Source organism: Symsagittifera roscoffensis, chromosome 2 (assembly GCF_963678635.1).
Source record: "Symsagittifera roscoffensis chromosome 2, txSymRosc1.1, whole genome shotgun sequence".
Lineage (NCBI taxonomy): Eukaryota > Metazoa > Xenacoelomorpha > Acoela > Convolutidae > Symsagittifera > Symsagittifera roscoffensis.
Window position 1 is genome coordinate 35,690,233 of NC_087063.1, and position 12,483 is coordinate 35,702,715.

A 12,483-nucleotide genomic window follows, 5' to 3' on the forward strand; every position below is an offset into this window, starting at 1 on the left:
ATTATATGATTTCTAATCAATTTTTTGATGATCACTAATGTGTGGTGGTAAAAAAAGAACCAAATGCAATCTGTGGTTTTGTGTTTTTTAGGAGCTACATCATGGTCAACTTGAAGGTCAGGTGCAACAAAAAAAAATGACATGAAGGCCAGGTGTGACCTTAAAAATTAGTCATCATTAAAAAAATCGACCAACACAAAAAAAAAATCCCAAAAAAAATTAAAAAATTTTTTTGCAAAAAAAAAAAAAAAACACTTTTTCGCCCGAAAAATTTTTCGAACAAAAAAAAAATTTTTTTTTCCAAAAAAAAAAAAATTGTCCACAAAAAAAAAATCGTCCGCAAAAAAAAAATCGCCCACAAAAAAAAAAAAAAAAATTTCGCCCACAAAAAAAAATCGCCCACAAAAAAAAATTTTTTTCGCCCACAAAAAAAAAAAAAAAAATTTCGCCCACAAAAAAAAATCGCCCACAAAAAAAATTTTTTTCGCCCACAAAAAAAAAATTTTTTCGCCCACAAATAGAAATTGCTTTCCAAAAAAAATTCCACAAAAAATCAAAATTTTTTGAAATTCGTGCTCACAAATAAGGCAAATAGAAATTAATTAATTACCTCTGGACAAAATGGAATAAAGCTTGGGTTTGAGGGATATAAACTCGGTTATAATGTCTCCTGGAAACTCATCCTTGAATTTTAAAACAACCATTTTGTTTTTTGGGTCGTAGAGAGGGTGGTTCTTCGGGTAATTTGACAAGTCAAGTTCATTCAAAATATTCCTTTTTTCGGAAATTTCTCGGTATAAATCTTCACTTTTGACTTGGTACAGGAGACTGTCTGTATCAGAATACAGTAGTTGACATTCAAAATTTGGTTTCATTATATCGTAATGAAATTTATACATGTGAAACTTTGCTAACTCAAGAGCACTAGCTCCCACAATTGTTGGGACATCCCAATAGATTTTTGTTGGGTTCGAAGTGAACGCTGCCAAGTTTTCTCCAAAAATTTTGTAGGATTTAAATTCGAATGCACTAATTTCTCGCAGAGCGGCATGATAATCTCTAACTATTCGAACAAGCATCCGTTTGCGCTTCGACTCGCATGTTTTCCCATAAGCACAATTGTTCAGTAGTTTGTACAAATCCTCCTCAAATTTATTTCTAGCTTGTTGTCGTTTAGTCGTGTTCAATGTGATGTATGGTTCTAACCATGCTTCTTGTTCAAACTTCAGCACACGGTGCACTTTTTTAACTTTAAGTCCCAACCTAACAAACAATTGCAATAGTTTGTAATGAATTGTATAGTTTGACTTGTCATGCAGCGTCTGCAGTAACTTTTTGGTCTTTCCAATTGAACGTCTTGCAATGTCTTGATTTTTCATCTGCTCGAGTAAATTCGTTTGGTAGGGACTCAACCAATCCTGGGGTACACTTTCTTTAGTAGGAGCTAAAGGGTAATCTTGATGATCCTCATGCAGTTCTTCTGGGTACTCGAGATCAACTTCCAATATAAATCCAATCAAAGAGTCTTCAGTCATGTTGAGGATTTGGTTCACAATCACCTCGTCTTCTATATGCTCTATTAACTCAAAGTTACGCACCGGTAATTTCTCCGTTTGCATGACGCCGCCATAGAGGTTATTTGCATCGATCATAAACCCGTAGGTGCTAGGTTGATCTGGGTTGAAGTCGGGGCATTCTTTGTTGTTGGCTTTGAAAAAGCGACTATGGAACACGGATGCAGTACCACCTCGCATCATATTCTCGACCATTTCGAGATGCCTGCGGTCTGATAAAAGCTGAACATTCGAGTCTTTGCAGATACGTTTGAAGGCGTCTCCAGCTAAGTTTGAAGCACTAAAATGGTGCGCGCAGTCCAGACCATAAGTTTGGTGACTAATTTGTCGAAATTCTTCAAAGACGCAAGCAAGAAGGAGTGTATCACACTTGAGATACAAGTTGTGATAATCCTCCAAGTTTTGACATTTGAACATTCTAAAAACTTTCCTTGCATGCTCCAGATCCGCTTGTGAAACTGCAACTTTTCCTCCATTCAAAACATCGGACCAATTTTGCAAAGGAGGCAATTCTTTTTCTGCAAATTTTTCTCTTTTGGTCATGTACGAATAAGGGTAGAAACCTTTTTGTCGTATCAGACACCGTTGCTCCTCCGTCTCGTTTGCAAAATACTTGTTCAAAACTGACATTTTTTCCGCTGGTAGATTATCAACCAATTTTTGCAAGGAAGAATTCAAAAACTTGCATGAGTCAATAAATCTGAGGTATTCAAAAACTTTTTGCTCGGATCCGTTTTTCCTTTTTATAGTTTTAATTAGGACTCCAATGCTTAACGATATATATTTTTCGTCGGTGCTAGGTATAACACTCATTGTACTTGTTGGCTCGCATTCATGCAATGCGAGACAAATGTGGTGAAGGTCATAGTTCTGGATGTTATGTCCAATGACTGGGGTGAAATTTACAGTTCGTCTTGCGAGGTTGCATTTTTCATGTGCCCATCCCAAAAATTTTCCAGAAAAATGGCAATGGTCAAGACATTTTTCGTGCTCATTGGTAAAATGTATACAGCAAATCCAACATGTTGATGTGTTTTCTTTGTTCAACGATTCTTGGCTTTCTAGAAATTGAGGAAACCGTCGCTTTTGATCATATATCTCTCTCGCTAATTGATGCAACTGATTGAGAAACTTTTTCATGCATTGATCAGAGCTGTCATAGTCAAAGAAGTAGGGCTGTGAATTTCCGTGCTCAATTACAGCCAATGAATACCCACAAGCTTCGTGTTTTTGTACAACTCGGGTAGATGATCGCGATGGATTATCAGGACAAGAATCTACAGGTTTCAGAAATGATTCAAAATCAAAATAAATCACAAGTGGTACAAACCACAAGGCCTGGAGGTTTTTGAACTCGTATCTGTTGGTACCTTTTTCTGCTGAAGGCATGACTACTAGAGCAGGTTCATGATCCTTACAACACTGGATGTGTTGCTCGTGAGTTTCATCACTCCAACTAATGTGAAAGCAGTTTCTACATAAACGTGCAATTGGGCGATACTTACACCCTTTGATTTCGCAGATGAACTTTAACAAATCGATTATAAGTACATAGTGATGCTTTGCAGGCTCATACAAGAGAAGCAGGTCCATGTCAAATATTTCAGTTTGGGTGCTGTTATCTTGGTTTGGTCGTTTTGATATATACATAGGCAACAAATCTCCCTTGTGGTACTGGAACACATTTACCCGCACGTCGTTAAGTTGTTCAAATTTTCCAATTGAAGCGAAACTCATGGGTGAATCAAAATTACCTTGGGCTTTGTGTGCACTTTCTGCAGTGTATGTATCAGGTTGTGTCCGCGCAGCTGCTGGGTTCGCTTTTTGTTGATCAGTTAGAAGTAGGTCAACACCATGCTTCAGACTATAAGCAGCGGTAAAGCAAAGTTCGAAGCAATTATTATCTTCGTGATTTCTAATGTTTATCAAATTCTGGGACATTCGAATTCGAAAAGGCAAGTCAATATAAGATGACCCACGGATTGGTGAAAACTTTGCAAGTTTAACAAAAACTTGAATTACATGTTGCAAAACCCAACCGCTTCCATAAGATGCAAAAGTCTCCAAAACTGCTTGCATTTTTTCGACCATTTCAAAAAACTCATCATCTTCTAATCCTAAGCTCATCACAGGTTTCATATCAGAGTTTGCATAAATGTCAATCCGCTCGTCGTGCTCAGTTTTACTAGAGTCATTTATTACTTTAGGTTTTACCAAACCTAAATTAGCGCTGAACTGAACTTTTCTAGGTCCTTCTGCAACTCGATCGATTATGAGACTTTGAATTTCATCTTTTTTCTCTTGCATAAACTGCAAAAGGTCAATCGGCTGAGTTTCATCCATGGGTTGGTTTCCGCCGATCACATACGTTTCAAGAACACCGAAAAAAGCAGACTCACTTTTTTGAAGATTGGTGCCGTTGATTTCGTCTTCATCGACAGCATGCACATCACCGAGAGCAGCATTAGCAGCGGCACTTGTAGTGGCTAAATCAGCAGAGGCAGCTCTCATAACAGGTAGACCATGGGTTGCTAGTAAATGAGCTGATAAGTTTTTGGGCGAATGAAATCCCAAATGACAATAATCACAAACACCTCCAAGTTGACCATGAGTGTGAAGAATATGTTTTTGTAAATTTGAAAGCATTTGAGCCGTGAATGAACACTCATTGCATCGATAAACAATAAGTCCTTTTTCAACAAAATGTTTGTCACGCTCATGGCGACTTCTATTGCTCTTATTTGCATATTTCAGTGGACAAAAATTGCATTTGAACATTTTTTGAAATAAGTTAAGCTATTGATTTTAAGAAAGAAAAAGAATCAAGTGATCTCAAATTACACTCAGAAACAACAGTAAATGAGAAGCATAACTGTTCGTCTACCAATTGTAGAGAAAACGGTTTGTGTTTTGCGCGCGTAATTTTGAATTTGAATTAAAGTTCCCGCCAAAATTTGAATTAGATTTGAATTTCCCGCCATAACTGGCAAACTCAAATTCGATTGGACGAAACAGATAAATTGTTGTTTGAAACGTTAATAATTATTACAAACGATAGAAATTAATCTAAGCCAACCAAGTTTGGGCTAAATTTTAATCCAAAATGATTTTAGAGCCAAGATAGAAAAGTTTTAATTTTATATTTTATCAATTCAAATTATAAATTGATGAAATTTTCGAAATTGCAAATAAAAGTTGAGCATGTCACAACACATGATAGATCCTAAATATCCCAGTTGTCATGGGGACAGAATATCCTATAAAAACGTCAAAATTAGTATCAAAAACAGTTGAAATGATGAATAAGTAAAGCAAAATCTAAAAAATGACAGTTTTTTAACTTTCCAGGCGCATTGTTATCAATGATGTCAATCACGGAGCGGTCGCACGGTCCATATCACCATGAATTTGTCTCAGTTGTCTTTCGAGTTGAAAAAAAAGTCCGAAAAAATACTTTTCTGTAAAGAGAAATGAGTTCGTTGTTTTAGGGGGGATTAAGGGGATTAGCGTTTTTCTCGAAGACTAATGAAAAAACATCTACTCCCACAATCTCATTAGTCGTGCCCCTCAATGCACTTTCATAATAACACCACTTGCTCATAATAAAAAATTGCGTCTTCTGGTTGAAAATCGCATTTTTTCGGAAAAATGAAAAAACGATGAGTCATCAATTAAAAAGTTTGATTTTTATTATTTTTCTCAAATATTTTGCATGATGATGAATACTTGTATTTTTTTCAATATGACCATTTTTGGAGACAACAGTATCAATGATCAAATGGTAACTCCAATTTGTAAAAAAAGAAAAAAATTAATGCTTTTTTTTCCTTTTTGTAATTAAAAAATCAAATTTTTAACTAAAAAACCTTAAAAAAAATAATTATTTTTATCAAAAAGTTGGTTTTAAACATCTTTTATACTATTTTTCATTATGTTTAATTTGTATGATAACTATTTGAATAAACATATGACAACATAAGTTTTCATCCAAAATTATTTTTTTACAGTTTTTTTTTTGACGTTAATTATCTTTTTTCAAAAAACGAATTTGATTTTTTTAATCTTGTTTTCTAAAAATTAGCATATATATATGGATGCTTTTCAGTTTTTTGTCAAGATCACTAATGTAAATAAGAACTTCAATGTTAATATGTTAAATCCTATTTGTGGAAAAAATGAAAATTTTACGGATTTTTTTTTTGTTTTTAATTGAAAAAAAAATAGTCAATTTAATAAAAATAAATGATTTTGTAACTTCAATTTTTAAAGGCTTTTGAAATAAATTTTTAATCAGAACCCAATCGTGTGATAATTAATGAACAAATACAAGATACAAACTCAAACTCAATTTTAAAGTTAAATTATTATACACAATAAATACAAACAAAAATCAAAAAAACTCAACCTCAGTTTCAAAGTTATATAAGGTCCAAATACTCCTGCGCTTTCTCTAGTGTTGTTAACTTCCTTTTTTTCTTTGGCGCTAGACAGAGAGAAGGGGTTAAGTTTTCCATGTGGTTGCTCACAGTAGCCACAGGGGTACGCTTTGGAGTTGAGCAACCCGGTTCGTCAAGCCATGGTGAAACTACAGGGGAAGGATCAGCTTTCGGGGTAACTACTGATGGTGACTCAATTTGTTCCATTCCCCATAAACGATCAAAAAATTCAATTTCTTCAAAGTATTCTAATTGGTTTTCACACATCGGAGTAACATCACAATCGTATTTATACAAAATTTTTTTTACTGGTTTTGATAAAGTTGAAATATCAACCTGAAGAGCAAGAGGCTCGTCAGGATCCGTATATTTACCAGAATTTGTAAGGTAACTCAAATACTTTATATTCAGTTCTTCGTCTTTCTTTGAATTTTTTAAGGAAAGTTTACTGAATAAATGTAAAAAATTTTTGGGAATCATAACGTGATGAGTACAAGTCCACTCATCAGAATTGAAACTTTTTTCTTCGTTAATTATTGCTACAAAATTACCGTGAACGGTTTCATAAAAAATGGTTCTTTCGTAATTGGAATATCCGGCAATAATATAACAAGGCATTTTTGAAGAAAAGTTGGAAGAAAATGACAAACGTAACGCGGAGAGAAATGAAACTGAAATGAATTGTGAAAACGCCTCAAGAGATTAAAATAGGGATTGGTTCTTCTAAAATTAGAAATTTCAAGACCTCCTATGTAGTTTTTAATCGGTTTAATAAGGGAGGGCGTGTAAAATACTTATGTTACCTTGGGTGGTATTCTATGTTTATCTAAATTGCATTCAAACAAATAGCTTGTATCAAAAATAACGTTTAAACATTGTGACCTTTAACACCCATTAAAATTCTTATCAGTTGTACATGCACAAAATACTTATCCATGTGAACTAAATTGCAATCCAATATCTTTGCGATATAAATTACATGTGTATATAAATTAAAATAGATACAACGCCGCTTTCTTTTGCAGACATATACAATCAATCGGAACCATTCATTTCTTTCTATTCAGTTTTGAATCAAGTTACTTTGAAAATTTACTCGTTACAATGAATAAAACCAAAACAAGCACCACAGCAGATGCAGATAAAGATTTTGGCGATTGCTATTTCGATATTTTGGAAAACAGTAAAAGACTAGTGCGTGCTACATTGAAAACATATGACCAAACTGGAACTTATGTATTCCTGAAAGTTTTCAAAAAAGCAGCTGAAGGCGCTGAATTTGAATGTGTACAAAGACTTTCCTTAAGCAGCGAAGAATTTTCAAAATTACTAAAGTCGGGAAAGTCAATCCGAGCGCAAACAAGTGAAATTTCTGATACTGTTGAAAACAAAGACAAACCACAATCTAACCTTAAACGAGCCAGGAAATCTCAACTTTCCTCAAACACAAAGGATTTCAAGCACGACCCGAATTAATTTTCCTTTACAAAATGGCAGAAGCTATGTTCGAAGTTGTGTTACCTGATTATTTCAAAAAATTTCAACCAAATTTCAAATTTGTTATCACTGAAAAAATTCCTAATTTATCTACTTTTAAAAATTATGTTTTTGGAAGCCACTTCAAATCTGAATATTGCCCTTTTTCAGTCGAGAATGAAAAAAAAATTCATTACCATATATTGATTCAAGTAGATTCAGAGGAACAATTAAACCAATTTTTTCCTTCCCAAAAATGTTTCAGTGTTCCTTGTATTTTCACTTGCTTCAAATACTTAGTTTCTCCTGCTAAAGATGTCAAAGGAAACGGTGAGTTATTTGACAAGCTTAAACTAGCTCTCACTTATTCAGCACAAACTGTTGCAGCCAATCTCGATTTGTTAGATTTCACTGCAATCAAAAAACGTTTACCCAATTTATTGCTTTCTGCAACATCATCTAAGAAACAAACTTCACCAAATCAAAACGTTTGCAAGAAATCTCCGGCCGTTGGGGGACAGAAACGAATTGATAATACAGTTACGCCTGCTGCATCGTCGACGTCAAACAAATCCGTAAGAGTTTCGACTTCAGTTTCAAAGAAACATACAGAAAGCAGACATGTTCAAACAGATGAGATGAATACAGAAACTTTGAAAAGATTTGAAAGTTTAATTAATGGACCCCATTCTGCCGCTTTTTGCAAAATAATGGATATTTTGACAAGTGGATATGGAAAACTTGATGTAGATACTGATGTGCTATTTGTGAAATTTATTGTTGAAGAGAAAGTTAAGTTTTAATTGATACATACTTTTCATTATTCCCTTTTTATTATATTGAGTTCAGTAAACATGATTTCAACTTTCGATTTAAAACTCATTCATGAAATTTTTATAGACTTAAAATCACAATATCCAGACAAATCAGTCAGATTTCAGTATTTTTTAGCCACTTGTTTGTATTTGGATGCTGATATTAATTTGGATTTTGTTTTGAAAAACAGACCATATGGTGGTTTAATTGGAATAGACAATTCGTCGCTCGACAAACACTTGAAACATTTCAAGTTTCTTAGAATACATGCTATATTGCATGACGCAGCGGGATATTTGCAAGAAAAAAATCATACCGGTCCTGGGTACACATATGTTTTGCCTTGTCCAATAAAAAACTGTTACCTGGGTCACGTGACAGGTATTGCGTTTTGCTTATTTCTTAAAGCATTCAAACCAAAGTTATTTCGTTTGTTGGAATGTTGAGTGAAAGTCATGTTAACCCAAAGAAAGAAAACTAAAAAATTGTTTTTCAACCATCTCATTATTTTAGATATTGAAGGATTTAAATGTGGCAAGAAACCTTTGATCATAAAGGAACTTTCCGTTTGCTCTGCTAATACAATTGATACAATTCATTTTCTGCCACCAGTTCAATTCAACAATTTATCAAAAGAAGAGAAAAAAGCGTACAATTGGGTATCTAAATTTCTACACGGGCTTCGTTGGGACGAAGGTGAATACCCTTACTCATACTTGGATCAAATTTTTGACAGCATTCGTTTGAGGAACCCAAATTCCCATTTTTTTGCTAAAGGTACACAAAAATCTGTTTTATTAGCTGAATACTTGAAATTACCCGTGACAAATTTGGAAGATTTTGGCTGCCCAAAGATTGAACAGTTATTGGGTCAAGAAAAACATATTTGCAAACGACATTCTCATTTACTTCCCTCACATCAATTATTAAAGCATTGTACCCGTAGAAAATCCAAAGTTTTTTTCGATTGGTTACAAAATGAACTGTCCAATGATGCAAACAACCTTATCTCCAAATTTGGTGGTTTACGCTTCAATGACTAATCAGAGTCCTGAAAACAATTTAACACCAAGAATTAAAGTTACTCTTACGCGGACAGGCATATTAGATTGTCGAGGAAAACCTCTCCTGCAAAAACTCGAACAAATTACACTGAACGATATCGAAATCGACAATTTACGGAAATTTTTTACAGTTCTTGACTACTTTCACCTGTACAATGTCCAGACTCCAGGAATTTCGCCAGTCAATTCCGTTGTTCAATCTCAACCTGGAAGGGCTGCAACCTCAGCTGGGAGAGAGAAGACAAATTCATTTGCATGACCATCAGCTTCCAGCTGAACTGAAAGAATTAGTCAAAACTGATAACGTTGAGGAAATACATTTAGTTCAAGCCACTATCAGAGTTGCTGCTCATTTTGTTGTAAAGTTCAAATCTAATCGTAACCATGACAAATTCACAAAATATGAGTTTTTCTTCATTGAACGAGGAGTTGATTTGCCTGTTGAACCGAAATGACGAATCACATATATATATATGCCAAATTTTGTGAATCATAATAAATATATTTATTGATTGTCTTCATTTTCTTTTGATCTTGTGTGATTACTAGTTGCTAACATGTCGTGTTTGAAAATTCAAAATTTCAAAAAAATATTTTTGCCAAAAGAAAACACACAAAATGTGAGTTTAACAGGTGAGAATTTACCAAAAGAGTTATTAGACGAAATCAGTACCGGAAACGTAGAAAAAATTGTTCGGATACTTCTGACAGACAAAAACATAGCAAGATATATAATAAAATACAAACCAAACGGCAATAGATCAGAGAGAAAAAAAGGCGATTGGTATGCAGTTGTAACTATCAACCTTGATAGAAATAAGCAAAAAAAGTCTTCGGGTAAACATGGAAATTGAAGAAACCACCACTGTCGAGAACAATGATTGCGACTTTGTTGACATTGGTGTTGCCGAAAAGTCTTTATCTCACGAAAACAGATCTTGGAAATTTTGTAATTCTGTTTCTCTTCCGTCTGCAGAAGTTGTCTTTTTCACGCAAGTCTGTTTCATTTTCATTTTGCTCTCTTTATCTATTTCAAAATTATCTTTTTACAACCTTAGTTGTGATGAGACTGCCATTTGGCTTTCAATACTATCCAGTACAGTTGGTTACATGTTACCCAATCCCAAGTTATAATAATGAATAAGATCATTTCAACAAAAGATCGTCTGTTTATGTCCGTTTCAGGTCCCTCAGGATCTGGCAAAACTGATTTAATTTTTCAAATGCTTCTCAAAGGTACATTCTATCCATCGTATAACAAGATATTTTATTTTTATCTTCACGATCAACCCAAATACCGTTCCTTTGTTTCTCACAACAAATTTGATATTGAATTTATAAAATTATCCAGCTTTGAAATTGTTAATAACTTACGGGATTGTATGATTGTCTTTGATGATACCTGTGAAGAAATTTTTAATGAAAAAGATTTTGTTAAATTAGCTACAGCAGGTCGACATAAAAATGTTCATGTTATTTATGTCAAGCACAATTTATTTCAGCAAAGTAAGCAATCACGTACAATAGATTTGAATACAACTCACTTAATTTTGTTCAAATCACCTCGAGACATTCAACAAATTGATTATTTAGGCAGACAGTTGAATAATGCAAAATTCCTCCGTCATGCGTATCAGTTGGCAACGAAAGAAGATTTTGGTCATCTGTTGATAGACTTGGATCCCAAAACTTCAGAATGTCTTCGTTATTCGTCAAACATAGTTCCACCATCACCAACCATTTTCTATTTACCATCCTCGAAAGCAGTTATCACATCTCTTGAAAATGAAAGAGAAAGAATTATGTATATTGAAGCAAATGCTCAATAGTCGCCATTGTAGATCAATTTTGACAGAAGCTGATTCAAATTTTATTAGATTTCTTTGCGATTGTTTTGTAAATGTTTTTCTGGGACATGTTCCAGCTAACAAGAGTTTCATCGAGAGTAAGAAAATACCATTTGGAAAAATTGTTGACCCTAAGTTTAGTATCCGAGAAAAACGAAAAGTTTTGGCAAACAATATTTCACTGGTTAAATCAATCGGAGAATCGTGTTACATTTACTTGAAAAACTAGAATCTCAGGCATGTATGCTGAAGAATTCATCCTCATTCCTCGAAAAACATATGCTCCAGATGAAAAAACTGCACCACAATCTCAAATCCTTCATAATCCATTAATTAACGACAAATCATCTCAACTCAATTACATACAACGATTTCGAGAACGAAATATCAGCCGTGACTCTCCACCACCATTAAACCCAACATCTCCTATTCCTTTAACCCCTAATAATGTAGTACCAAATCTGCACCGAAAAAGAAATTTATCTGCACTTACTAATTTCAGTGATGACGGTGATGATGAAGCAGAAAAAAATTTTGAATCAAACAATTCACTGCAGCAGACAAGTTCAAAGAGAACAGAAAAAAACGATGAAAAAAGTAATGGAAAAACCGCTGAAGTGTTTCGAAAGGTTATGGAATCCATTCAAGAGCTATTGGAAGCTAATAAATTGGAAAGGGCAAACATCGTGCTAAAGCAGTTGTTCAAAGTTGAATCCTTGACTTTAGACGTTGACGGATATGTTTTAATTCAAGGAAAACCAACACTCGTTAAAATTGAATCTTTTTTGTACGATACACAGCAAAACACAAAAAAAAATTGAGGGTGTTTTTTATCCACAAATTTTGAAAGAACTGAATCTTGATCCTAGCTTAGTGTCCAACACTTATGCCAAACAGATTCTCCGCTCGCTTAAGAGCGAAGCAGCTAAGCCCTTCTCAACTTCTTCCTCCTTCGTCTCCGACGACAACCCGACAACTGAGTACTCGAAGAGATCAAAACCCTCCTCTTCGAAGACTCGATCGACAACTCTCAAACCCAGAACCAAGCAATCAGACAAAAGAAAAACCCAGAAAAAAGAATTTTTCCCCAACACCAACGACGACGATGACGACGATGATAAAAACTATGAAAGCAGTAAAGAATCGTTTGCGACGACGTCAACAAAAGAATGGAAATCCTACTATCAGTGAAGAAAAGAAACTCAAATTACTCTACACGAAAGGTCCAGCTGCATTTGGTAGCGTTAAAAATTTAACAAATGCTAGTCAA

General features: G+C 34.3%; 1 protein-coding gene across 1 annotated transcript in view; it reads right to left on the reverse strand.

Moving 5' to 3' along the window:
* Window positions 1-12,483, reverse strand: part of LOC134840334 (prefoldin subunit 3-like) — a 207,453-nt gene that overhangs the window by 71,375 nt on the left and 123,595 nt on the right. The window lies entirely within an intron of this gene.